This window comes from Oncorhynchus keta, unplaced genomic scaffold (genome assembly GCF_023373465.1).
Source record: "Oncorhynchus keta strain PuntledgeMale-10-30-2019 unplaced genomic scaffold, Oket_V2 Un_contig_5531_pilon_pilon, whole genome shotgun sequence".
In the NCBI taxonomy this organism is placed as follows: Eukaryota; Metazoa; Chordata; class Actinopteri; order Salmoniformes; family Salmonidae; genus Oncorhynchus; species Oncorhynchus keta.
This window is the reverse complement of record NW_026288347.1, coordinates 2190-27835: the sequence shown is the minus strand read 5'-3', so window position 1 is coordinate 27835 and position 25646 is coordinate 2190. Positions and strand designations below refer to the sequence as shown.

The 25646-nt window shown below is 45.1% G+C and overlaps 1 pseudogene; it reads left to right on the top strand.

The window, feature by feature from the left end:
• LOC127925398 (stimulated by retinoic acid gene 8 protein-like) overlaps positions 1-23320 on the top strand; it is a 37915-nt pseudogene extending 14595 nt beyond the window's left edge.
• Positions 23321-25646: the final 2326 nt, after the last annotated feature.

Here is a 25646-nt window from a genome sequence, read left to right as displayed (position 1 = left end):
TACCCATGTTATTGATCATCTACCCATGTTATTGATCATCTACCCATGTTATTGATCATCTACCCATGTTATTGATCATCTACCCATGTTATTGATCATCTACCCATGTTATTGATCATCTACCCATGTTATTGATCATCTACCCATGTTATTGATCATCTACCCATGTTATTGATCAACTACAGTTGTTTATACACATCTACCCATGTTATTGATCAACTACCCATGTTATTGATCATCTACCCATGTTATTGATAATCTACCCATGTTATTGATCATCTACCCATGTTATTGATCAACTACAGTTGTTTATATACATCTACCCATGTTATTGATCATCTACCCATGTTATTGATCAACTACCCATGTTATTGGTCATCTACCCATGTTATTGATCATCTACAGTTGTTTATACACATCTACCCATGTTATTGATCATCTACCCATGTTATTGATCATCTACCCATGTTATTGATCATCTACCCATGTTATTGATCAACTACCCATGTTATTGATCATCTATCCATGTTATTGATCAACTACCCATGTTATTGATCATCTACCCATGTTATTGATCATCTACCCATGTTATTGATCAACTACCCATGTTATTGATCATCTACCCATGTTATTGATCATCTACCCATGTTATTGATCATCTACCCATGTTATTGATCATCTACCCATGTTATTGATCATCTACCCATGTTATTGATCAACTACCCATGTTATTGATCATCTACCCATGTTATTGATCATCTACCCATGTTATTGATCATCTACCCATGTTATTGATCATCTACCCATGTTATTGATCATCTACCCATGTTATTGATCATCTACAGTTGTTTATATTCATCTACCCATTGTATTGATCATCTACCCATGTTATTGATCATCTACCCATGTTATTGATCATCTACCCATGTTATTGATCAACTACCCATGTTATTGATCATCTATCCATGTTATTGATCATCTACCCATGTTATTGATCATCTACCCATGTTATTGATCATCTACCCATGTTATTGATCATCTACCCATGTTATTGATCAACTACAGTTGTTTATACTCATCTACCCATTGTATTGATCAACTACCCATGTTATTGATCAACTACCCATGTTATTGATCATCTACAGTTGTTTATACACAACACTTACATGTAAAATCAATTTCTATTGTTATTGTAGATGTCAATTAGCTTATTTTTTCAGTCTTACATTAAAAACGTGTTCCCTCCCCCCTTTCCCTCCTACTCCTCTTTCTCCCCCCCCTCCCCTCCTCTCCTCCCTTCTCCCCCCTCCTTTGATCCCCCCCTCCTCCTGTTATTGCTCCCCCTCCCCTTTCCCTCCCTCCCTCCTCCCTCCCCTCCCCTCCTCCCTCCTCCCTCCCCCTCCCTCCCTCCCCCTCCTCCTTCTCTCCCCCATCCTCCCTCCCCCTCCCCCCCTCCCTCTCCCCCTCCCCTGTTATCCCCCTCCCCCCCCTCCTTCTCCCCTCCCCCCTCCCCTCCCCCTCCCCCCTTCTCCCCCATGTTATCCCCCTCCCCTCCCCTCCCTCCCTCCTCCCCTCCCCTCCCCTTTCCCTCCCTCCCTCCTCCCATCCCCTCCCTCCCCTCCCCCCCCTCCCTCCCTCCCCTCCTCCTTCTCTCCCCCCCCTCCCCCTCCTCCCTCCCCCTCCTCCTTGATCCCCTCCCCTCCTCTCCCTCCTCCCCCCCCCCCTCCCTCCTTCTCCCCTCCCTCCCCCTCCTCCTTCTCCCCCCTTCTCCCCCTCCTCCCTCCCCCTCCCCTCCCCTCCCCCCCCTCCCCCCTCCCCAACTCCTCCTCCCCTCCCCCTTCTCCCCCTCCCCCCATTGTCCCCTCCCCTCCCCTCCCCCCTCCCCCTCCTCCTTCTCCCCTCCCCTCCTCCCCCCCCCTCCCCTTTATACCCCCCTCCTCCTCCCTCCCCTCCCCCATGTTATTGATCATTCTCCCCCTCCCTCCCCTCCCCCTCCCCCTCCTTCTCCCCCTCCCCTCCCCCCCTCCTCCTCCTCCCCTCTCCCTTCTCCCCCTCCCCTCCCCCTCCTCCTTCTCCCCCTCCCCTCCCTCCCCTCCCCCTCCCCCCCTCCCCTCCTCCTCCCCTCCTCCCCTCCCTTCTCCCCCTCCCCCCTCCCCTTAGCTCCCTGCGCTCCAGAAGACCTGGTGGCCACAGACGTCATGACGGAGCTGACGGAGAGGACCTGACTGAGACCAGTGAGGAAGACTCTGCGGAGGAGACTCTGGATGACTCCGCCCCTCTCAGACCTCCATCAACTCTCTCACCAACATCCTGGAGTTTGAAGGGTGGGGGCTCGCGCCAGGGTTAACGAGTAGCGAACAGCAACATCGCTAGCCTATGGCAATCTACTATAGGAGAAAAGTTTAGGCCACCTATTCTATTGGTCAGCTTGTCGAGAAAGAAATAGCCTGTGACAAACAGACTCTGGGACAGTTTTGGGACGATAGATCCCAGATTCATACGACCAATAGGATTTATATATAAGGAATATGTGTATATATATATATTTATATATAAGCAATATATGTATATATATTTATATATATATATATTTATATATTTATGTATACAGTTGAAGTCGAAGTTTACATACACCTTAGCAAAAATATATTTAATAATAATAATAATAATAAATATATTTAAATATATTTAAACTTAAACTTTAAACTTAAAGTTTTTCCACAATTCCTGACATTTAATCCGAGTAGAAATTCCCTGTCTTCGGTCTGTTAGGATCACCCCTTTATTTTAAGAATGTGAAATGTCAGAATAATAGTAGAGAGTGATTTATTTCAGCTTTTATTTCTTTCATCACATTCCCAGTGGGTCAGAAGTTTACATTCACTCAATTAGTATTTGGTAGCATTGCCTATAAATTGTTTAACTTGGGTCAAAAGTTTCAGGTAGCCTTCCACAAGCTTCCCACAATAAGTTGGGTGAATTTTGTCCCATTCCTCCTGACAGAGCTGGTGTAACTGAGTCAGGTTTGTAGGCCTCCTTGCTCGCACACACTTTTTCAGTTCTGCCCACAAATGTTCTATGGGATTGAGGTCAGGGCTTTGTGATGGCCACTCCAATACCTTGACTTTGTTGTCTTTAAGCCATTTTGCCTCAACTTATGCTTGGGGTCGTTGTCCATCTGGAAGACTCATTTGCAACCAAGCTTTAACTTCTGTGAACTGGTATTTACATCAGTGTGGAGGCTATACAGCTGACCATCAGTGTAGAGGCTATACAGCTGACCCTCAGTGTAGAGGCTATACAGCTGACCCTCAGTGTAGAGGCTATACAGCTGACCATCAGTGTGGAGGCTATACAGCTGACCATCAGTGTAGAGGCTATACAGCTGACCATCAGTGTAGAGGCTATACAGCTGACCATCAGTGTAGAGGCTATACAGCTGACCATCAGTGTGGAGGCTATACAGCTGACCATCAGTGTAGAGGCTATACAGCTGACCATCAGTGTAGAGGCTATACAGCTGACCATTCGTGTGGGGGTTCTACCAGTGTAGAGGCTATACAGCTGACCATCAGTGTAGAGGCTATACAGCTGACCATCAGTGTAGAGGCTATACAGCTGACCATCAGTGTAGAGGCTATACAGCCGACCATCAGTGTAGAGGCTATACAGCTGACCACCAGTGTAGAGGCTATACAGCCGACCATCAGTGTAGAGGCTATACAGCTGACCATCAGTGTAGAGGCTATACAGCTGACCATCAGTGTAGAGGCTATACAGCTGACCATCAGTGTAGAGGCTATACAGCTGACCATCAGTGTAGAGGCTATACAGCTGACCATCAGTGTAGAGGCTATACAGCTGACCATCAGTGTAGAGGCTATACAGCTGACCCTCAGTGTAGAGGCTATACAGCTGACCATCAGTGTAGAGGCTATACAGCTGACCCTCAGTGTAGAGGCTATACAGCTGACCAGTCAACTGGTATTTCCATCAGTGTAGAGGCTATACAGCTGACCATCAGTGTAGAGGCTATACAGCTGACCATCAGTGTAGAGCTATACAGCTGACCATCAGTGTAGAGGCTATACAGCTGACCATCAGTGTAGAGGCTATACAGCTGACCATCAGTGTAGAGGCTATACAGCTGACCATCAGTATAGAGGCTATACAGCTGACCATCAGTGTAGAGGCTATACAGCTGACCATCAGTGTAGAGGCTATACAGCTGACCATCAGTGTAGAGGCTATACAGCTGACCATCAGTGTAGAGGCTATACAGCTGACCATCAGTGTAGAGGCTATACAGCTGACCAGTCAACTGGTATTTCCATCAGTGTAGAGGCTATACAGCTGACCATCAGTGTAGAGGCTATACAGCTGACCATCAGTGTAGAGGCTATACAGCTGACCATCAGTGTAGAGGCTATACAGCTGACCATCAGTGTAGAGGCTATACAGCTGACCATCAGTGTAGAGGCTATACAGCCGGCCATCAGTGTAGAGGCTATACAGCCGGCCATCAGTGTAGAGGCTATACAGCTGACCATCAGTGTAGAGGCTATACAGCTGACCATCAGTGTAGAGGCTATACAGCTGACCATCAGTGTAGAGGCTATACAGCTGACCATCAGTGTGGAGGCTATACAGCTGACCATCAGTGTGGAGGCTATACAGCTGACCATCAGTGTAGAGGCTATACAGCCGGCCATCAGTGTAGAGGCTATACAGCTGACCATCAGTGTAGAGGCTATACAGCTGACCATCAGTGTAGGAGGCTATACAGCTGACCATCAGTGTAGAGGCTATACAGCTGACCATCAGTGTAGAGGCTATACAGCTGACCATCAGTGTAGAGGCTATACAGCTGACCATCAGTGTAGAGGCTATACAGCTGACCAGTCAACTCCATCAGTGTAGAGGCTATACAGCTGACCATCAGTGTAGAGGCTATACAGCTGACCACCAGTGTAGAGGCTATACAGCTGACCATCAGTGTAGAGGCTATACAGCTGACCATCAGTGTAGAGGCTATACAGCTGACCAGTCAACTGGTATTTCCATCAGTGTAGAGGCTATACAGCCGACCCTCAGTGTAGAGGCTATACAGCTGACCCTCAGTGTAGAGGCTATACAGCTGACCCTCAGTGTAGAGGCTATACAGCTGACCATCAGTGTAGAGGCTATACAGCTGACCATCAGTGTAGAGGCTATACAGCTGACCATCAGTGTAGAGGCTATACAGCTGACCATCAGTGTAGAGGCTATACAGCCGACCATCAGTGTAGAGGCTATACAGCTGACCATCAGTGTAGAGGCTATACAGCTGACCATCAGTGTAGAGGCTATACAGCTGACCATCAGTGTAGAGGCTATACAGCTGACCATCAGTGTAGAGGCTATACAGCCGGCCATCAGTGTAGAGGCTATACAGCCGGCCATCAGTGTAGAGGCTATACAGCCGACCATCAGTGTAGAGGCTATACAGCCGACCATCAGTGTAGAGGCTATACAGCTGACCATCAGTGTAGAGGCTATACAGCTGACCATCAGTGTAGAGGCTATACAGCTGACCATCAGTGTGGAGGCTATACAGCTGACCATCAGTGTAGAGGCTATACAGCTGACCATCAGTGTAGAGGCTATACAGCCGGCCATCAGTGTAGAGGCTATACAGCTGACCATCAGTGTAGAGGCTATACAGCTGACCATCAGTGTGGAGGCTATACAGCTGACCATCAGTGTAGAGGCTATACAGCTGACCATCAGTGTAGAGGCTATACAGCTGACCATCAGTGTAGAGGCTATACAGCTGACCATCAGTGTAGAGGCTATACAGCTGACCAGTCAACTGGTATTTCCATCAGTGTAGAGGCTATACAGCTGACCATCAGTGTAGAGGCTATACAGCTGACCACCAGTGTAGAGGCTATACAGCCGACCATCAGTGTAGAGGCTATACAGCTGACCATCAGTGTAGAGGCTATACAGCTGACCAGTCAACTGGTATTTCCATCAGTGTAGAGGCTATACAGCCGACCCTCAGTGTAGAGGCTATACAGCTGACCCTCAGTGTAGAGGCTATACAGCTGACCCTCAGTGTAGAGGCTATACAGCTGACCATCAGTGTAGAGGCTATACAGCTGACCATCAGTGTAGAGGCTATACAGCTGACCATCAGTGTAGAGGCTATACAGCTGACCATCAGTGTAGAGGCTATACAGCTGACCACTAGTGTAGAGGCTATACAGCTGACCCTCAGTGTAGAGGCTATACAGCTGACCATCAGTGTACCATCAGTGTAGAGGCTATACAGCTGACCAGTCAACTGGTATTTCCATCAGTGTAGAGGCTATACAGCTGACCACCAGTGTAGAGGCTATACAGCCGACCATCAGTGTAGAGGCTATACAGCTGACCATCAGTGTAGAGGCTATACAGCTGACCAGTCAACTGGTATTTCCATCAGTGTAGAGGCTATACAGCCGACCCTCAGTGTAGAGGCTATACAGCTGACCCTCAGTGTAGAGGCTATACAGCTGACCCTCAGTGTAGAGGCTATACAGCTGACCATCAGTGTAGAGGCTATACAGCTGACCATCAGTGTAGAGGCTATACAGCTGACCATCAGTGTAGAGGCTATACAGCTGACCATCAGTGTAGAGGCTATACAGCTGACCATCAGTGTAGAGGCTATACAGCTGACCATCAGTGTAGAGGCTATACAGCTGACCATCAGTGTAGAGGCTATACAGCTGACCATCAGTGTAGAGGCTATACAGCTGACCAGTCAGTGTAGAGGCTATTTCCATCAGTGTAGAGGCTATACAGCTGACCCTCAGTGTAGAGGCTATACAGCTGACCCTCAGTGTAGAGGCTATACAGCTGACCATCAGTGTAGAGGCTATACAGCTGACCATCAGTGTAGAGGCTATACAGCTGACCATCAGTGTAGAGGCTATACAGCTGACCATCAGTGTAGAGGCTATACAGCTGACCACTCAGTGTAGAGGCTATACAGCTGACCATCAGTGTAGAGGCTATACAGCTGACCATCAGTGTAGAGGCTATACAGCTGACCAGTCAACTGACCATCAGTATTTCCATCAGTGTAGAGGCTATACAGCTGACCATCAGTGTAGAGGCAGTGTAGAGGCTATACAGCCGACCATCAGTGTAGAGGCTATACAGCTGACCATCAGTGTAGAGGCTATACAGCTGACCAGTCAACTGGTATTTCCATCAGTGTAGAGGCTATACAGCTGACCATCAGTGTAGAGGCTATACAGCTGACCCTCAGTGTAGAGGCTATACAGCTGACCCTCAGTGTAGAGGCTATACAGCTGCCATCAGTGTAGAGGCTATACAGCTGACCATCAGTGTAGAGGCTATACAGCTGACCATCAGTGTAGAGGCTATACAGCTGACCATCAGTGTAGAGGCTATACAGCTGACCATCAGTGTAGAGGCTATACAGCTGACCATCAGTGTAGAGGCTATACAGCTGACCATCAGTGTAGAGGCTATACAGCTGACCATCAGTGTAGAGGCTATACAGCTGACCATCAGTGTAGAGGCTATACAGCTGACCATCAGTGTAGAGGCTATACAGCTGACCATCAGTGTAGAGGCTATACAGCTGACCATCAGTGTAGAGGCTATACAGCTGACCCTCAGTGTAGAGGCTATACAGCTGACCATCAGTGTAGAGGCTATACAGCTGACCATCAGTGTAGAGGCTATACAGCTGACCATCAGTGTAGAGGCTATACAGCTGACCATCAGTGTAGAGGCTATACAGCTGACCATCAGTGTAGAGGCTATACAGCTGACCATCAGTGTAGAGGCTATACAGCTGACCATCAGTGTAGAGGCTATACAGCTGACCCTCAGTGTAGAGGCTATACAGCTGACCATCAGTGTAGAGGCTATACAGCTGACCATCAGTGTAGAGGCTATACAGCTGACCATCAGTGTAGAGGCTATACAGCTGACCAGTCAACTGGTATTTCCATCAGTGTAGAGGCTATACAGCTGACCATCAGTGTGGAGGCTATACAGCTGGCCATCAGTGTAGAGGCTATACAGCTGACCCTCAGTGTAGAGGCTATACAGCTGACCATCAGTGTAGAGGCTATACAGCTGACCATCAGTGTAGAGCTATACAGCTGACCATCAGTGTAGAGGCTATACAGCTGACCATCAGTGTAGAGGCTATACAGCTGACCCTCAGTGTAGAGGCTATACAGCTGACCATCAGTGTAGAGGCTATACAGCTGACCCTCAGTGTAGAGGCTATACAGCTGACCCTCAGTGTAGAGGCTATACAGCTGACCCTCAGTGTAGAGGCTATACAGCTGACCCTCAGTGTAGAGGCTATACAGCTGACCCTCAGTGTAGAGGCTATACAGCTGACCATCAGTGTAGAGGCTATACAGCTGACCATCAGTGTAGAGGCTATACAGCTGACCATCAGTGTAGAGGCTATACAGCTGACCCTCAGTGTAGAGGCTATACAGCTGACCATCAGTGTAGAGGCTATACAGCTGACCATCAGTGTAGAGGCTATACAGCTGACCATCAGTGTAGAGGCTATACAGCTGACCATCAGTGTAGAGGCTATACAGCTGACCATCAGTGTAGAGGCTATACAGCTGACCATCAGTGTAGAGGCTATACAGCTGACCATCAGTGTAGAGGCTATACAGCTGACCATCAGTGTAGAGGCTATACAGCTGACCATCAGTGTAGAGGCTATCAGCTGACCATCAGTGTAGAGGCTATACAGCTGACCATCAGTGTAGAGGCTATACAGCTGACCATCAGTGTAGAGGCTATACAGCTGACCCTCAGTGTAGAGGCTATACAGCTGACCAGTCAACTGGTATTTTTGTTTATAGACCAACGTATGGACAGTCTGATTATATTATAATATATAATATATAATTATGTCCCTGCCTTCGTCTCAGTTGAAGCTTCCCCAAAATCCAAATGAAACTGAAGTCATATTTTTTTATTAACAATCTGCCAGAATTTCAGCCTTGTCTGGTTGCTTCTATTGGATGTCTCCGTTGAGATGTTTTAACTGTCCATAGTGCGTAGTTAGTGCTCTCCTGGCCTGTGACTGGGGATCAAGGATTCCACTTTATAGCTGGGGGCACTGAGGTGCACCTCTGACCATCACCCTCTCTCTCTTTTCACCAAATTAATGTATAACCTCCATAAAACAATGATCTATCTCTCTCTCCCCATCACCCTCTCTCTCCCATCCCTATCTCTCTCTCTCTCCCCCATCCCTATCTATCTCTCTCTCCCCATAACCCTCTCTCTCTCCCATTCATATCTCTTTCTCTCCCCATCACCCTCTCTCTCTCCTTCACCCTCTCTCTCTCCCCATCACCCTCTCTCTCCTCCATCCCTCTTTCTTTCTCTCTCACATTTACATTACATTTAAGTCTCACCATCCCTATCTCTCTCCCCCTCCACCCTCTCTCTCCCATCCCTATCCCTCTCTCTCACCTCCCTATCTCTCCCCTTCACCCTCTCTCTCCCATCCCTATCCCTCTCTCTCACCTCCCGATCTCTCCCCATCACCCTCTCTCTCCCATCCCTATCCCTCTCTCTCTCCCATCCCTATCTCTCTCTCTCTCCCATCCCTATCTATCTCTCTCCCCATCCCTCTCTCTCCCATCCCTATCCCTCTCTCTCTCCCATCCCTATCTATCTCTCTCCCCCATCCCTATCTATCTCTCTCCCCCATCCCTATCTCTCTCTCTCCATCCCTCTCTCTCACCCCTTCACCCTCTCTCGCTCTCCCATCCCTATTTCTCTCTCCCCCATCACCCTGTCTCTCTCCCATCCCTCTTTCCCCATCCCTCTCTCTCTCCCATCCCTATCTATCTCTCTCCCCAATCACCCTCTCTCTCTCCCCATCACTCTCCCCAATCCCTCTCTCTCTCCCCATCACTCTCTCCCCCATCCCACTCCACCATCTCTCTATTTCTCCCCAGGTACTTGTTGTTCTACAGACAGACACTGGAGAAGTTGGTTTGTAGCGGTGTGCTGAGCCCGGGACAGACTGGTCTGGCTGTAGTATCTGAAGCTATCTCAGGCCTGTGGGATAGCTTCTCTCCAGAGCGCCGGGCAGCCTACCAGACCTGTCCCCCAGCAGAGCACCCTGGGCTGGGAAGGGCCGCCAGAGACACCCCTAATCCTGTTCCAGACACCCACCTCCACCTCACGCTCCACCCCTCCACTCAGGCAAACAGCCAGGGAGCCTCTTCTCCTTCTAGCTATGAAGAGGTGGGTACAGCTTTCCTTAATCAATTAGTTAATGAATTGTTTAATTGATTACTGGATTTGAATTGATTTGGCCAAGTGGCGCGGCGGTCTAAGGCATTGCATCTCCGTGCTAGACCCTGGCGTCCCCAGGCTACAGACCCTGGTTCGATCCCCAGCCCGTTTTCTTGAAGATCACTCCGAGACCCATCCGCTGCAGCTCTGTCGGCGTCACTACAGACCCTGGTTCGATCCCCAGGCCGTTTTCTTGAAGATCACCCGTTTTCTTGAAGATCGAGACCCATCCGCTGCAGCTCTGTCGGCGTCACTACAGACCCTGGTTCGATCCCCAGCCCGTTTTCTTGAAGATCACTCCGAGACCCATCCGCTGTCGGCCATTGACTTGTCGTTCCCACCAGCCATCCACACAGCCATCCGCTGTCATCAAATGGACTCATGGTATAAGCTACTAGTTCTGACTGAGCTCGATCGTCATGAAACGCAAATACAGCGATGAGTTTCTCTCTCTTAGTGTCACCGCAAACGTTGAGGAATAAACGGGAACGCCCACAAGGGGAAGTGCTGAGTAATGAGTCTCTGAAAACCAACTAAATTAATAAAACGACACGTCCTGATCAAACACAGTGTGACGGTAAACCCAGGGAGGTCGTTCAGAGCAGGATGCTTCTGGGAAACGGTCCTTCTGGGAAACGGTCCTTCTGGGAAACGGTGCTTCTGGGAAACGGTCCTTCTGGGAAACGGTCCTTCGGGAAACGGTCCTTCAGGGAAACGGTCCTTCGGGAAATGGTCCTTCTGGGAAACGGTCCTTCGGGAAACGGTCCTTCGGGAAATGGTCCTTCTGGGAAACGGTCCTTCTGGGAAACGGTCCTTCTGGGAAACGGTCCTTCTGGGAAACGGTCCTTCTGGGAAACGGTCTTTCTGGGAATCGGTCATTCTGGGAAACAGTCCTTCTGGGAAACAGTGATTCAGGGAAACAGTAGCTCTGGGAAACAGTCCTTCAGGGAATCTGGGAAACAGTCCTTCTGGGAAACGGTCTTTCTGGGAAACGGTCATTCTGGGAAACAGTCCTTCAGGGAAACAGTCTTTCTGGGAATCGGTCATTCTGGGAAACGGTCATTCTGGGAAACAGTCCTTCTTGGAAACAGTCCTTCTGGGAAACGGTGATTCAGGGAAACAGTAGCTCAGGGAAACAGTCCTTCAGGGAATCTGGGAAACAGTCCTTCTGGGAAACAGTCCTTCTGGGAAACAGTCCTTCTGGGAAACAGTCCTTCTGGGAAACAGTCCTTCTGGGAAACAGTGCTTTGACAGTGGATAGTAGTAGATGTTTCTCTTTCTAACAATCCCTGGCCTTGTACACAGCTAATAGCTGACTGAGAACCCACTCACACAGTTCTGGCTGGTTCATATACCACAGGAAGTGGTATCCTGTCTGACGGAGAACCTACTCACACAGTTCTGGGTTCATCTACAACAGGAAGTGGTCTCCTGTCTGACTGAGAACCCACTCACACAGTTCTGGCTGGTTCATCTACAACAGGAAGTGGTCTCCTGTCTGACGGAGAACCCACTCACACAGTTCTGGGTTCATCTACAACAGGAAGTGGTCTCCTGTCTGACGGAGAACCCACTCACACAGTTCTGGGTTCATCTACAACAGGAAGTGGTCTCCTGTCTGACGGAGAACCTACTCACACAGTTCTGGGTTCATCTACAACAGGAAGTGGTATCCTGTCTGACTGAGAACCTACTCACACAGTTCTGGGTTCATCTACAACAGGAAGTGGTCTCCTGTCTGACTGAGAACCCACTCACACAGTTCTGGCTGGTTCATATACCACAGGAAGTGGTATACTGTCTGACGGAGAACCCACTCACACAGTTCTGGGTTGTTCCATCTACAGCAGGAAGTGGCCTCCTGCCTGACTGAGGAAGCAGTAAATGTTCTGGTCCAGGTTGGCACCACGTACCCGTGTCAGTCCGGGTTCTCAACTCTGGCGGCGTACTTAAGAAAAGTACAGAAACAGATTCAATGCCGAGTATCACCTCTTGTCTGAAATGTATCACCTCTGAGTCTAAAACCTGAGCCCAGAATAGATGGGTTTGTTGAAAACTTCAACCTGTGGGATTTAATCAATCGGTTTATTCATGTTCAGAATTTAAAACAAATATTGTATTTTTAAACAGCACCAGTTCCAACTTAGACAGATAAAGAGTGTTTTTAACGAGGAGCAATGCTGCCCTACCAAGCCACAAGGCACTAACTGCTCGTTTGGTCTAAAATGAGTTTGTGTCATGTTCTGCTACATTAAATACAAGTTTAATCACGTGGACAAGTATCCTGCCTCGTATTGTGGTCAGGAGAAGATGAAAATGTTAACAGTAACTGGATGAAGATACTGTGAATAGATAGAGATACTATGAATAGATAGAGATACTATGAATAGATAGAGATACTATGAATAGATAAGAGATACTATGAATAGATAGAGATACTATGAATAGATAGAGATACTATGAATGGATATGAATAGATAGAGATACTATGAATAGATAGAGATACTGTGAATAGATAGAGATACTGTGAATAGATAGAGATACTATGAATAGATAGAGATACTATGAATGGATATGAATAGATAGAGATACTATGAATAGATAGAGATACTGTGAATAGATAGAGATACTATGAATAGATAGAGATACTATGAATAGATAGAGATACTGTGAATAGATAGAGATACTATGAATAGATAGAGATACTATGAATAGATAGAGATACTGTGAATAGATAGAGATACTATGAATAGATAGAGATACTGTGAATAGATAGAGATACTATGAATAGATAGAGATACTGTGAATAGATAGAGATACTGTGAATAGATAGATATACTATGAATAGATAGAGATACTATGAATAGATAGAGATACTATGAATGGATAGAGATACTATGAATAGATATAGATACTATGAATAGATAGAGATACTATGAATAGATAGAGATACTATGAATAGATAGAGATACTATGAAAAGATAGAGATACTGTGAATAGATAGAGATACTGTGAATAGATAGATACACTATGAATGGATATGAATAGATAGAGATACTATGAATAGATAGAGATACTATGAATAGATAGAGATACTGTGAATAGATAGATACACTATGAATGGATATGAATATATAGAGATACTATGAATAGATAGAGATACTGTGAATAGATAGAGATACTATGAATAGATAAGAGATACTATGAATAGATAGAGATACTGTGAATGGATACTATGAATATATAGAGATACTATGAATAGATAGAGATACTATGAATAGATAGAGATACTGTGAATAGATAGAGATACTATGAATAGATAAGAGATACTATGAATAGATAGAGATACTATGAATGGATATGAATAGATAGAGATACTATGAAAAGATAGAGATACTGTGAATAGATAGATACACTATGAATGGATAGAGATACTGTGAATAGATAGAGATACTGTGAATAGATAGAGATACTATGAATAGATAGAGATACTATGAATGGATATGAATATATAGAGATACTATGAATAGATAGAGATACTGTGAATAGATAGAGATACTATGAATAGATAGAGATACTATGAATGGATAGAGATACTATGAATGGATAGAGATACTGTGAATAGATAGAGATACTATGAATGGATATGAATAGATAGAGATACTATGAATAGATAGATACTGTGAATAGATAGAGATACTATGAATAGATAGAGATACTATGAATAGATAAGAGATACTATGAATAGATAGAGATACTGTGAATAGATAGAGATACTATGAAAAGATAGAGATACTGTGAATAGATAGATATACTATGAATGGATATGAATAGATATAGATACTATGAATAGATAGAGATACTGTGAATAGATAGAGATACTATGAATAGATAGAGATACTATGAATAGATAAGAGATACTATGAATAGATAGAGATACTATGAATAGATAAGAGATACTATGAATAGATAGAGATACTATGAATAGATAGAGATACTATGAATGGATAGAGATACTATGAATATGAACGGATAGAGATACTATGAATGGATAGAGATACTATGAATAGATAGAGATACTCTGAATAGATAAGAGATACTATGAATGGATAGAGATACTATGAATAGATAGAGATACTATGAATAGATAGAGATACTATGAATAGATAGATATACTATGAATAGATAGAGATACTATGAATGGATAGAGATACTATGAATGGATAGAGATACTATGAATAGATAGAGATACTATGAATAGATAGAGATACTATGAATAGATAGAGATACTCTGAATAGATAGAGATACTATGAATGGATAGAGATACTATGAATAGATAGAGATACTATGAATAGATAAGAGATACTATGAATAGATAAGAGATACTATGAATAGATAGAGATACTATGAATAGATAAGAGATACTATGAATAGATAAGAGATACTATGAATGGATAGAGATACTATGAATAGATAGAGATACTGTGAATAGATAAGAGATACTATGAATAGATAAGAGATACTATGAATAGATAGAGATACTATGAATAGATAGAGATACTATGAATAGATAAGAGATACTATGAATAGATAGAGATACTATGAATAGATAGAGATACTATGAATAGATAGAGATACTATGAATAGATAGAGAGATACTATAGAATAGATAGAGATACTATGAATAGATAGAGATACTATGAATAGATAGAGATACTGTGAATAGATAGAGATACTATGAATAGATAGAGATACTATGAATAGATAGAGATACTATGAATAGATAGAGATACTGTGAATAGATAGAGATACTATGAATAGATAGAGATACTATGAATAGATAGAGATACTATGAATAGATAGAGATACTATGAATAGATAGAGATACTATGAATAGATAGAGATACTATGAATAGATAGAGATACTATGAATAGATAGAGATACTATGAATAGATAGAGATACTGTGAATAGATAGAGATACTATGAATAGATAGATACTATGAATAGATAGAGATACTATGAATAGATAGAGATACTATGAATAGATAGAGATACTATGAATGGATAGAGATACTATGAATAGATAGAGATACTATGAATAGATAGAGATACTATGAATAGATAGAGATACTATGAATAGATAGAGATACTATGAATAGATAGAGATACTAGAATAGATAGAGATACTATGAATAGATAGAGATACTATGAATAGATAGAGATACTGTGAATAGATAGAGATACTATGAATAGATATACTATGAATAGATACTATGAATAGATAGAGATACTATGAATAGATAGAGATACTATGAATAGATAGAGATACTATGAATAGATAGATATACTATGAATAGATAGAGATACTATGAATAGATAGAGATACTATGAATAGATAGAGATACTATGAATAGATAGAGATACTATGAATAGATAGAGATACTATGAATAGATAGAGATACTATGAATAGATAGAGATACTATGAATAGATAGAGATACTATGAATAGATAGATACTGTGAATAGATAGAGATACTGTGAATAGATAGAGATACTGTGAATAGATAGAGATACTATGAATAGATAGAGATACTATGAATAGATAGATACTATGAATAGATAGAGATACTATGAATAGATAGATACTATGAATAGATAGAGATACTGTGAATAGATAGAGATACTGTGAATAGATAGAGATACTGTGAATAGATAGAGATACTATGAATAGATAAGAGATACTATGAATAGATAAGAGATACTATGAATAGATAGAGATACTATGAATAGATAGAGATACTATGAATGGATAGAGATACTATGAATGGATAGAGATACTATGAATAGATAGAGATACTGTGAATAGATAGAGATACTATGAATAGATAGAGATACTATGAATAGATAGAGATACTATGAATAGATAGAGATACTATGAATAGATAGAGATACTATGAATAGATAGAGATACTGTGAATAGATAGAGATACTATGAATAGATAGAGATACTATGAATAGATAGAGATACTATGAATGGATAGAGATACTATGAATAGATAGAGATACTGTGAATAGATAGAGATACTGTGAATAGATAGAGATACTATGAATAGATAGAGATACTATGAATAGATAGAGATACTATGAATAGATAGAGATACTATGAATAGATAGAGATACTATGAATAGATAGAGATACTATGAATAGATAGAGATACTATGAATAGATAGAGATACTATGAATAGATAGAGATACTGTGAATAGATAGAGATACTATGAATAGATAGAGATACTATGAATAGATAGAGATACTATGAATAGATAGAGATACTATGAATAGATAGAGATACTATGAATAGATAGAGATACTCTGAATAGATAGAGATACTCTGAATAGATAGAGATACTATGAATAGATAGAGATACTATGAATAGATAGAGATACTATGAAACCAAAGGTAAATTAAAGCCCATTTTCCTCAGTTTCACGCTATGAGAAGTTACTGCCTTTTAGCTTGGAAGGGCAGAATAAACATGATTAGATATTTAAATTGATATTTTATGGCATTATTATTTGTTTTAGTCTATATTGCATTTGTTTTTAGGAATAAGGGTAATGAAATTGACCAATATTTGCATATAGTTGCATATTTCCGTGAGCTTGGGTCCCAGGAAAACACAGAATTTCTCATTTGGGTCCCAGGCTGAAAACGTTAAAGAACCCCTGGGTCAGGGCTCACAGCCTCCTCTCCTTCCTATGGAGAGGTTAGGGGTCACACTGTCTCACAGCCTCCTCTCCTTCCTATGGAGAGGTCAGGGGTCACACCGTCTCACAGCCTCCTCTCCTTCCTATGGAGAGGTCAGGGGTCACACCGTCTCACAGCCCCTTCTCCTTCCTATGGAGAGGTCAGGGGTCACACCGTCTCACAGCCTATGGAGAGGTCAGGGGTCACACCGTCTCACAGACTCGTCTCCTTCCTATGGAGAGGTCAGGGGTCACACCGTCTCACAGCCTATGGAGAGGTCAGGGGTCACACTGTCTCACAGCCTCCTCTCCTTCCTATAGAGAGGTTAGGGTCACACCATCTCACAGCCCCTTCTCCTTCCTATGGAGAGGTCAGGGGTCACACCTCTCACAGCCTATGGAGAGGTCAGGGGTCACACTGTCTCACAGACTCGTCTCCTTCCTATGGAGAGGTCAGAGGTCACACTGTCTCACAGCCTATGGAGAGGTCAGGGGTCACACCGTCTCACAGCCTCTTCTCCTTCCTATGGAGAGGTCAGGGGTCACACCGTCTCACAGCCTATGGAGAGGTCAGGGGTCACACCGTCTCACAGACTCGTCTCCTTCCTATGGAGAGGTCAGGGGTCACACTGTCTCACAGCCTATGGAGAGGTCAGGGGTCACACTGCTCACAGCCTCCTCTCCTTCCTATGGAGAGGTTAGGACACACGGTCTCACAGCCTCCTCTCCTTCCTATGGAGAGGTTAGGGGTCACACTGTCTCACAGCCTCGTCTCCTTCCTATGGAGAGGTCAGGGGTCACACTGTCTCACAGCCTCTCTCCTTCCTATGGAGAGGTTAGGACACAGTGAGCTGCTCTGTTTCTACAGACAGTGAGTGAGCTGCTCTGTTTCTCTAGACAGTGAGCTGCTCTGTTTCTCTAGACAGTGAGCTGCTCTGTTTCTCTAGACAGTGAGCTGCTCTGTTTCTCCAGACAGTGAGCTGCTCTGTTTCTCTAGACAGTGAGCTGCTCTGTTTCTCTAGACAGTGAGCTGCTCTGTTTCTACAGACAGTGAGCTGCTCTGTTTCTACAGACAGTGAGCTGCTCTGTTTCTCCAGACAGTGAGCTGCTCTGTTTCTCTAGACAGTGAGCTGCTCTGTTTCTCCAGACAGTGAGCTGCTCTGTTTCTCTAGACAGTGAGCTGCTCTGTTTCTCTAGACAGTGAGCTGCTCTGTTTCTACAGACAGTGAGCTGCTCTGTTTCTACAGACAGTGAGCTGCTCTGTTTCTCTAGACAGTGAGCTGCTCTGTTTCTCTAGACAGTGAGCTGCTCTGTTTCTCTAGACAGTGAGCTGCTCTGTTTCTCCAGACAGTGAGCTGCTCTGTTTCTCTAGACAGTGAGCTGCTCTGTTTCTCTAGACAGTGAGCTGCTCTGTTTCTACAGACAGTGAGCTGCTCTGTTTCTCTAGACAGTGAGCTGCTCTGTTTCTCTAGACAGTGAGCTGCTCTGTTTCTCTAGACAGTGAGCTGCTCTGTTTCTACAGACAGTGAGCTGCTCTGTTTCTCTAGACAGTGAGCTGCTCTGTTTCTACAGACAGTGAGCTGCTCTGTTTCTCTAGACAGTGAGCTGCTCTGTTTCTCCAGACAGTGAGCTTCTCTGTTTCTCTAGACAGTGAGCTGCTCTGTTTCTCCAGACAGTGAGCTGCTCTGTTTCTCTAGACAGTGAGCTGCTCTGTTTCTCCAGACAGTGAGCTGCTCTGTTTCTCTAGACAGTGAGCTGCTCTGTTTCTCTAGACAGTGAGCTGCTCTGTTTCTCAGACAGTGAGCTGCTCTGTTTCTACAGACAGTGAGCTGCTCTGTTTCTCCAGACAGTGAGCTGCTCTGTTTCTCTAGACAGTGAGCTGCTCTGTTTCTCCAGACAGTGAGCTGCTCTGTTTCTCTAGACAGTGAGCTGCTCTGTTTCTCTAGATAGTGAGCTGCTCTGTTTCTACAGACAGTGAGCTGCTCTGTTTCTACAGACAGTGAGCTGCTCTGTTTCTCTAGACAGTGAGCTGCTCTGTTTCTCTAGACAGTGAGCTGCTCTGTTTCTCTAGACAGTGAGCTGCTCTGTTTCTACAGACAGTGAGCTGCTCTGTTTCTCTAGACAGTGAGCAGAGCTGCTCTGTTTCTCTAGACAGTGAGCTGCTCTGTTTCTCTAGACAGTGAGCTGCTCTGTTTCTACAGACAGTGAGCTGCTCTGTTTCTCTAGACAGTGAGCTGCTCTGTTTCTCTAGACAGTGAGCTGCTCTGTTTCTCTAGACAGTGAGCTGCTCTGTTTCTCTAGACAGTGAGCTGCTCTGTTTCTCCAGACAGTGAGCTGCTCTGTTTCTCTAGACAGTGAGCTGCTCTGTTTCTCTAGACAGTGAGCTGCTCTGTTTCTACAGACAGTGAGCTGCTCTGTTTCTCTAGACAGTGAGCTGCTCTGTTTCTCTAGACAGTGAGCTGCTCTGTTTCTACAGACAGTGAGCTGCTCTGTTTCTACAGACAGTGAGCTTCTCTGTTTCTACAGACAGTGAGCTGCTCTGTTTCTACAGACAGTGAGCTGCTCTGTTTCTACAGACAGTGAGCTGCTCTGTTTCTCTAGACAGTGAGCTGCTCTGTTTCTACAGACAGTGAGCTGCTCTGTTTCTCTAGACAGTGAGCTGCTCTGTTTCTACAGACAGTGAGCTGCTCTGTTTCTCTAGACAGTGAGCTGCTCTGTTTCTACAGACAGTGAGCTGCTCTGTTTCTACAGACAGTGAGCTGCTCTGTTTCTCCAGACAGTGAGCTGCTCTGTTTCTCTAGACAGTGAGCTGCTCTGTTTCTCTAGACAGTGAGCTGCTCTGTTTCTACAGACAGTGAGCTGCTCTGTTTCTACAGACAGTGAGCTGCTCTGTTTCTACAGACAGTGAGCTGCTCTGTTTCTACAGACAGTGAGCTGCTCTGTTTCTACAGACAGTGAGCTGCTCTGTTTCTCTAGACAGTGAGCTGCTCTGTTTCTACAGACAGTGAGCTGCTCTGTTTCTCTAGACAGTGAGCTGCTCTGTTTCTACAGACAGTGAGCTGCTCTGTTTCTCCAGGTAGTGAGCAGAGTGTCTGTTTCTCCAGAAGGGCTGCTTTATCTCATAACACCGGGTGGCTCATATTTTCTCGCTCTCCATTTCTCTCTCCATTTCTCTCTCCATTTATAATATAATAATAATATATGCCATTTAGCTGACGCTTTTATCCAAAGCGACTTACAGTCATGTGTGCATACATTATACGTTGGGTGGTCCCATTTCTCTCTCTATTTCTTTCTCCCTTCATTGGTGGACAAGTGATGATTTTCTGGCTGTATCTCTCTCTGTGTCTTTACCCCCTCCACCACTCTCCGTCTGTCTCTCCATCCCTGTGGCTCTCTCTCTCCTTCGTTTCATCCCTCTCTCCCAGTAGGCTTCTCCCAGGACAAGATGCCACTACTAATCCATCTGACAGGGGAGGAAGGGAGGGAGAGATGGATTAGTAGTGGCTAGCACCCTGTTTTAGTCTTCAGGGGTAAAAGACAATAGACAATAGGCTTAGCTGTTTTTAAGAGGCAGGATTGTGACGGCTTTGGTGGTTTGGCTCCCCGTCTAGAAGACACCCTCGTCACTCTATTGTACTGACACACTACCCACAGTCATACCCCTGGAGGAATGGGACAGAGACCCCATAGTGATGGAAGACAGTCTGTCATACCCCTGGAGAAATGGGACAGAGACCCCATAGTGATGGAAGACAGACAGTCATACCCCTGGAGAAATGGGACGGAGACCCCATAGTGATGGAAGACAGTCATACCCCTGGAGAAATGGGACAGAGACCCCATAGTGATGGAAGACAGACAGTGTCATGGAGGAATGACAGAGACCCCAGTGATGGAAGACAGTCATACCCCTGGAGGAATGGGACAGAGACCCCATAGTGATGGATGGAAGACAGACCCCATAGTCAGTCATACCCCTGGAGGAATGGGACAGAGACCCCATAGTGATGGAAGACAGACAGTCATCATACCCCTGGAGAAATGGGACAGAGACCCCATAGTGATGGAAGACAGACAGTCAGTCATACCCCTGGAGGAATGGGACAGAGACCCCATAGTGATGGAAGACAGACAGTCATACCCCTGGAGGAATGGGACAGAGACCCCATAGTGATGGAAGACAGACAGTCAGTCATACCCCTGGAGGAATGGGACAGAGACCCCATAGTGATGGAAGACAGTCATACCCCTGGAGGAATGGGACAGAGACCCCATAGTGATGGAAGACAGACAGTCAGTCATACCCCTGGAGGAATGGGACAGAGACCCCATAGTGATGGAAGACAGTCATACCCCTGGAGGAATGGGACAGAGACCCCATAGTGATGGAAGACAGACAGTCAGTCATACCGCTGGAGGAATGGGACAGAGACCCCATAGTGATGGAAGACAGACAGTCATACCCCTGGAGGAATGGGACAGAGACCCCATAGTGATGGAAGACAGTCAGTCATACCCCTGGAGAAATGGGACAGAGACCCCATAGTGATGGAAGACAGACAGTCATACCCCTGGAGAAATGGGACAGAGACCCCATAGTGATGGAAGACAGACATACCCCTGGAGGAATGGGACAGAGACCCCATAGTGATGGAAGACAGACAGTCAGTCATACCCCTGGAGGAATGGGACAGAGACCCCATAGTGATGGAAGACAGACATACCCCTGGAGGAATGGGACGGAGACCCCATAGTGATGGAAGACAGACAGTCATACCCCTGGAGGAATGGGACAGAGACCCCATAGTGATGGAAGACAGACAGTCATACCCCTGGAGGAATGGGACAGAGACCCCATAGTGATGGAAGACAGACAGTCATACCCCTGGAGGAATGGGACAGAGACCCCATAGTGATGGAAGACAGTCAGTCATACCCCTGGAGGAATGGGACAGAGACCCCATAGTGATGGAAGACAGTCAGTCATACCCCTGGAGGAATGGGACAGAGACCCCATAGTGATGGAAGACAGTCATACCCCTGGAGGAATGGGACAGAGACCCCATAGTGATGGAAGACAGACAGACAGTCATACCCCTGGAGGAATGGGACAGAGACCCCATAGTGATGGAAGACAGACAGTCATACCCCTGGAGGAATGGGACAGAGACCCCATAGTGATGGAAGACAGTCAGTCAGTCATACCCCTGGAGGAATGGGACAGAGACCCCATAGTGATGGAAGACAGACATACCCCTGGAGGAATGGGACGGAGACCCCATAGTGATGGAAGACAGACAGTCATACCCCTGGAGGAATGGGACAGAGACCCCATAGTGATGGAAGACAGACAGTCATACCCCTGGAGGAATGGGACAGAGACCCCATAGTGATGGAAGACAGACAGTCATACCCCTGGAGGAATGGGACAGAGACCCCATAGTGATGGAAGACAGACAGTCATACCCCTGGAGGAATGGGACAGAGACCCCATAGTGATGGAAGACAGACAGTCAGTCATACCCCTGGAGGAATGGGACAGAGACCCCATAGTGATGGAAGACAGACATAGTGCCTGGAGGAATGGGACAGAGACCCCATAGTGATGGAAGACAGACAGTCATACCCCTGGAGGAATGGGACAGAGACCCCATAGTGATGGAAGACAGACAGTCATACCCCTGGAGGAATGGGACAGAGACCCCATAGTGATGGAAGACAGACAGTCATACCCCTGGAGGAATGGGACAGAGACCCCATAGTGATGGAAGACAGACAGTCATACCCCTGGAGGAATGGGACAGAGACCCCATAGTGATGGAAGACAGTCAGTCATACCCCTGGAGGAATGGGACAGAGACCCCATAGTGCTGGAAGACAGTCATACCCCTGGAGGAATGGGACAGAGACCCCATAGTGATGGAAGACAGACAGTCAGTCACCCCTGGAGGAATGGGACAGAGACCCCATAGTGATGGAAGACAGACAGTCATACCCCTGGAGGAATGGGACAGAGACCCCATAGTGATGGAAGACAGTCATACCCCTGGAGGAATGGGACAGAGACCCCACAGATCTACACCTTGTAGTTTCCTCTTGTTTCAGCCATGTTGTTACAACCAGAATGTTGTTTGTTTGTTTGTTTGTTGTCAGGACCTGCTTCAGGATGCCTATGATGTGGTGAAGAAAGAGATGGACTCCACTTCAGACCACAGGTAGATTCACCTATAACATTACGCTGACTGAACTACACAGCTGTCAATACAGTACGATGTCACCTGGAATCACCTGGAATGGTGTCCTTCAGAGTCATCAAATATCAATCAATCAATCAAATTGTATTTATATAGCCCTTCGTACATCAGCTGATATCTCAAAGTGCTGTACAGAAACCCAGCCTAAAACCCCCAAACACCAAGCAATGCAGGTGTAGAAGCACGATGGCTAGGAAAAACTCCCTAGAAAGGCCAAAACCTAGAGAGGAACCAGGCTCTGAGGGGTGGCCAGTCCTCTTCTGGCTGTGCCGGGTAGAGAGGAACCAGGCTATGAGGGGTGGCCATTCCTCTTCTGGCTGTGCCGGGTGGAGATTATAAACCTAGAGAGGAACCAGGCTATGTGGGGTGGCCAGTCCTCTTCTGGCTGTGCCGGGTGGAGATTATAAACCTAGAGAGGAACCAGACTATGAGGGGTGGCCAGTCCTCTTCTGGCTGTGCCGGGTAGAGAGGAACCAGACTATGAGGGATGGCCAGTCCTCTTCTGGCTGTGCCGGGTGGAGATTATAACAGAACATGGCCAAGATGTGGATGGGAAAAAACCTGTTCTTGAAACAGTCTTGATATGTTCGTCAAAAGAGAGATCAGGGTCCAGAGTAACGCCGAGGTCCTTCACAGTTTTATTTGAGACGACTGTACAACCATTAAGATTAATTGTCAGATTCAACAGAAGATCTCTTTGTTTCTTGGGACCTAGAACAAGCATCTCTGTTTTGTCCGAGTTTAATAGTAGAACGTTTGCAGCCATCCACTTCCTTATGTCTGAAACACATGCTCCTAGCGAGGGCAATTTTGGGGCTTCACCATGTACAAAAAATGTGAGGGGTGTACTGTATATATATATATGTATATAAAAATAGAAATAGTGAAAACAATAGTAATCCTATAACGGAACCTTGAGGAACACCGAAACTTCCAATTGATTTTGACAGAGGACAAACCATTCACAGAGACAAACTGATATCTTTCCGACAGATAAGATCTAAACCAGGCCAGAACTTGTCCTTGGAGACCAATTTGGGTTTCCAATCTCTCCAAAATAATGTGGTGATCGATGGTATCAAAAGCAGAATCTAGTGGGTTCTGGTCAGTCTTTATTAATAGTTCATCCATTGGGAGAATCTAGTGGTTCTGGTCCTTTATTAATAGTTCATCCATTGGGAGAATCTAGTGGGTTCTGGTCGTCTTTATTAATAGTTCATCCATTGGGAGAATCTAGTGGGTTCTGGTCGTCTTTATTAATAGTTCATCCATTGGGAGAATCTAGTGGGTTCTGGTCGTCTTTATTAATAGTTCATCCATTGGGAGAATCTAGTGGGTTCTGGTCGTCTTTATTAATAGTTCATCCATTGGGAGAATCTAGTGGGTTCTGGTCGTCTTTATTAATAGTTCATCCATTGGGAGAATCTAGTGGGTTCTGGTCGTCTTTATTAATAGTTCATCCATTGGGAGAATCTAGTGGGTTCTGGTCGTCTTTATTAATAGTTCATCCATTGGGAGAATCTAGTGGGTTCTGGTCGTCTTTATTAATAGTTCATCCATTGGGAGAATCTAGTGGGTTCTGGTCGCCTTTATTAATAGTTCATCCATTGGGAGAATCTAGTGGGTTCTGGTCGTCTTTATTAATAGTTCATCCATTGGGAGAATCTAGTGGGTTCTGGTCGTCTTTATTAATAGTTCATCCATTGGGAGAATCTAGTGGGTTCTGGTCGTCTTTATTAATAGTTCATCCATTGGGAGAATCTAGTGGGTTCTGGTCGTCTTTATTAATAGTTCATCCATTGGGAGAATCTAGTGGTTCTGGTCGCCTTTATTAATAGTTCATCCATTGGGAGAATCTAGTGGGTTCTGGTCGCCTTTATTAATAGTTCATCCATTGGGAGAATCTAGTGGGTTCTGGTCGTCTTTATTAATAGTTCATCCATTGGGAGAATCTAGTGGGTTCTGGTCGTCTTTATTAATAGTTCATCCATTGGGAGAATCTAGTGGGTTCTGGTCGCCTTTATTAATAGTTCATCCATTGGGAGAATCTAGTGGGTTCTGGTCGTTTTTATTAATAGTTCATCCATTGGGAGAATCTAGTGGGTTCTGGTCGTTTTTATTAATAGTTCATCCATTGGGAGAATCTAGTGGGTTCTGGTCGTCTTTATTAATAGTTCATCCATTGGGAGAATCTAGTGGGTTCTGGTCGTTTTTATTAATAGTTCATCCATTGGGAGAATCTAGTGGGTTCTGGTCGTCTTTATTAATAGTTCATCCATTGGGAGAA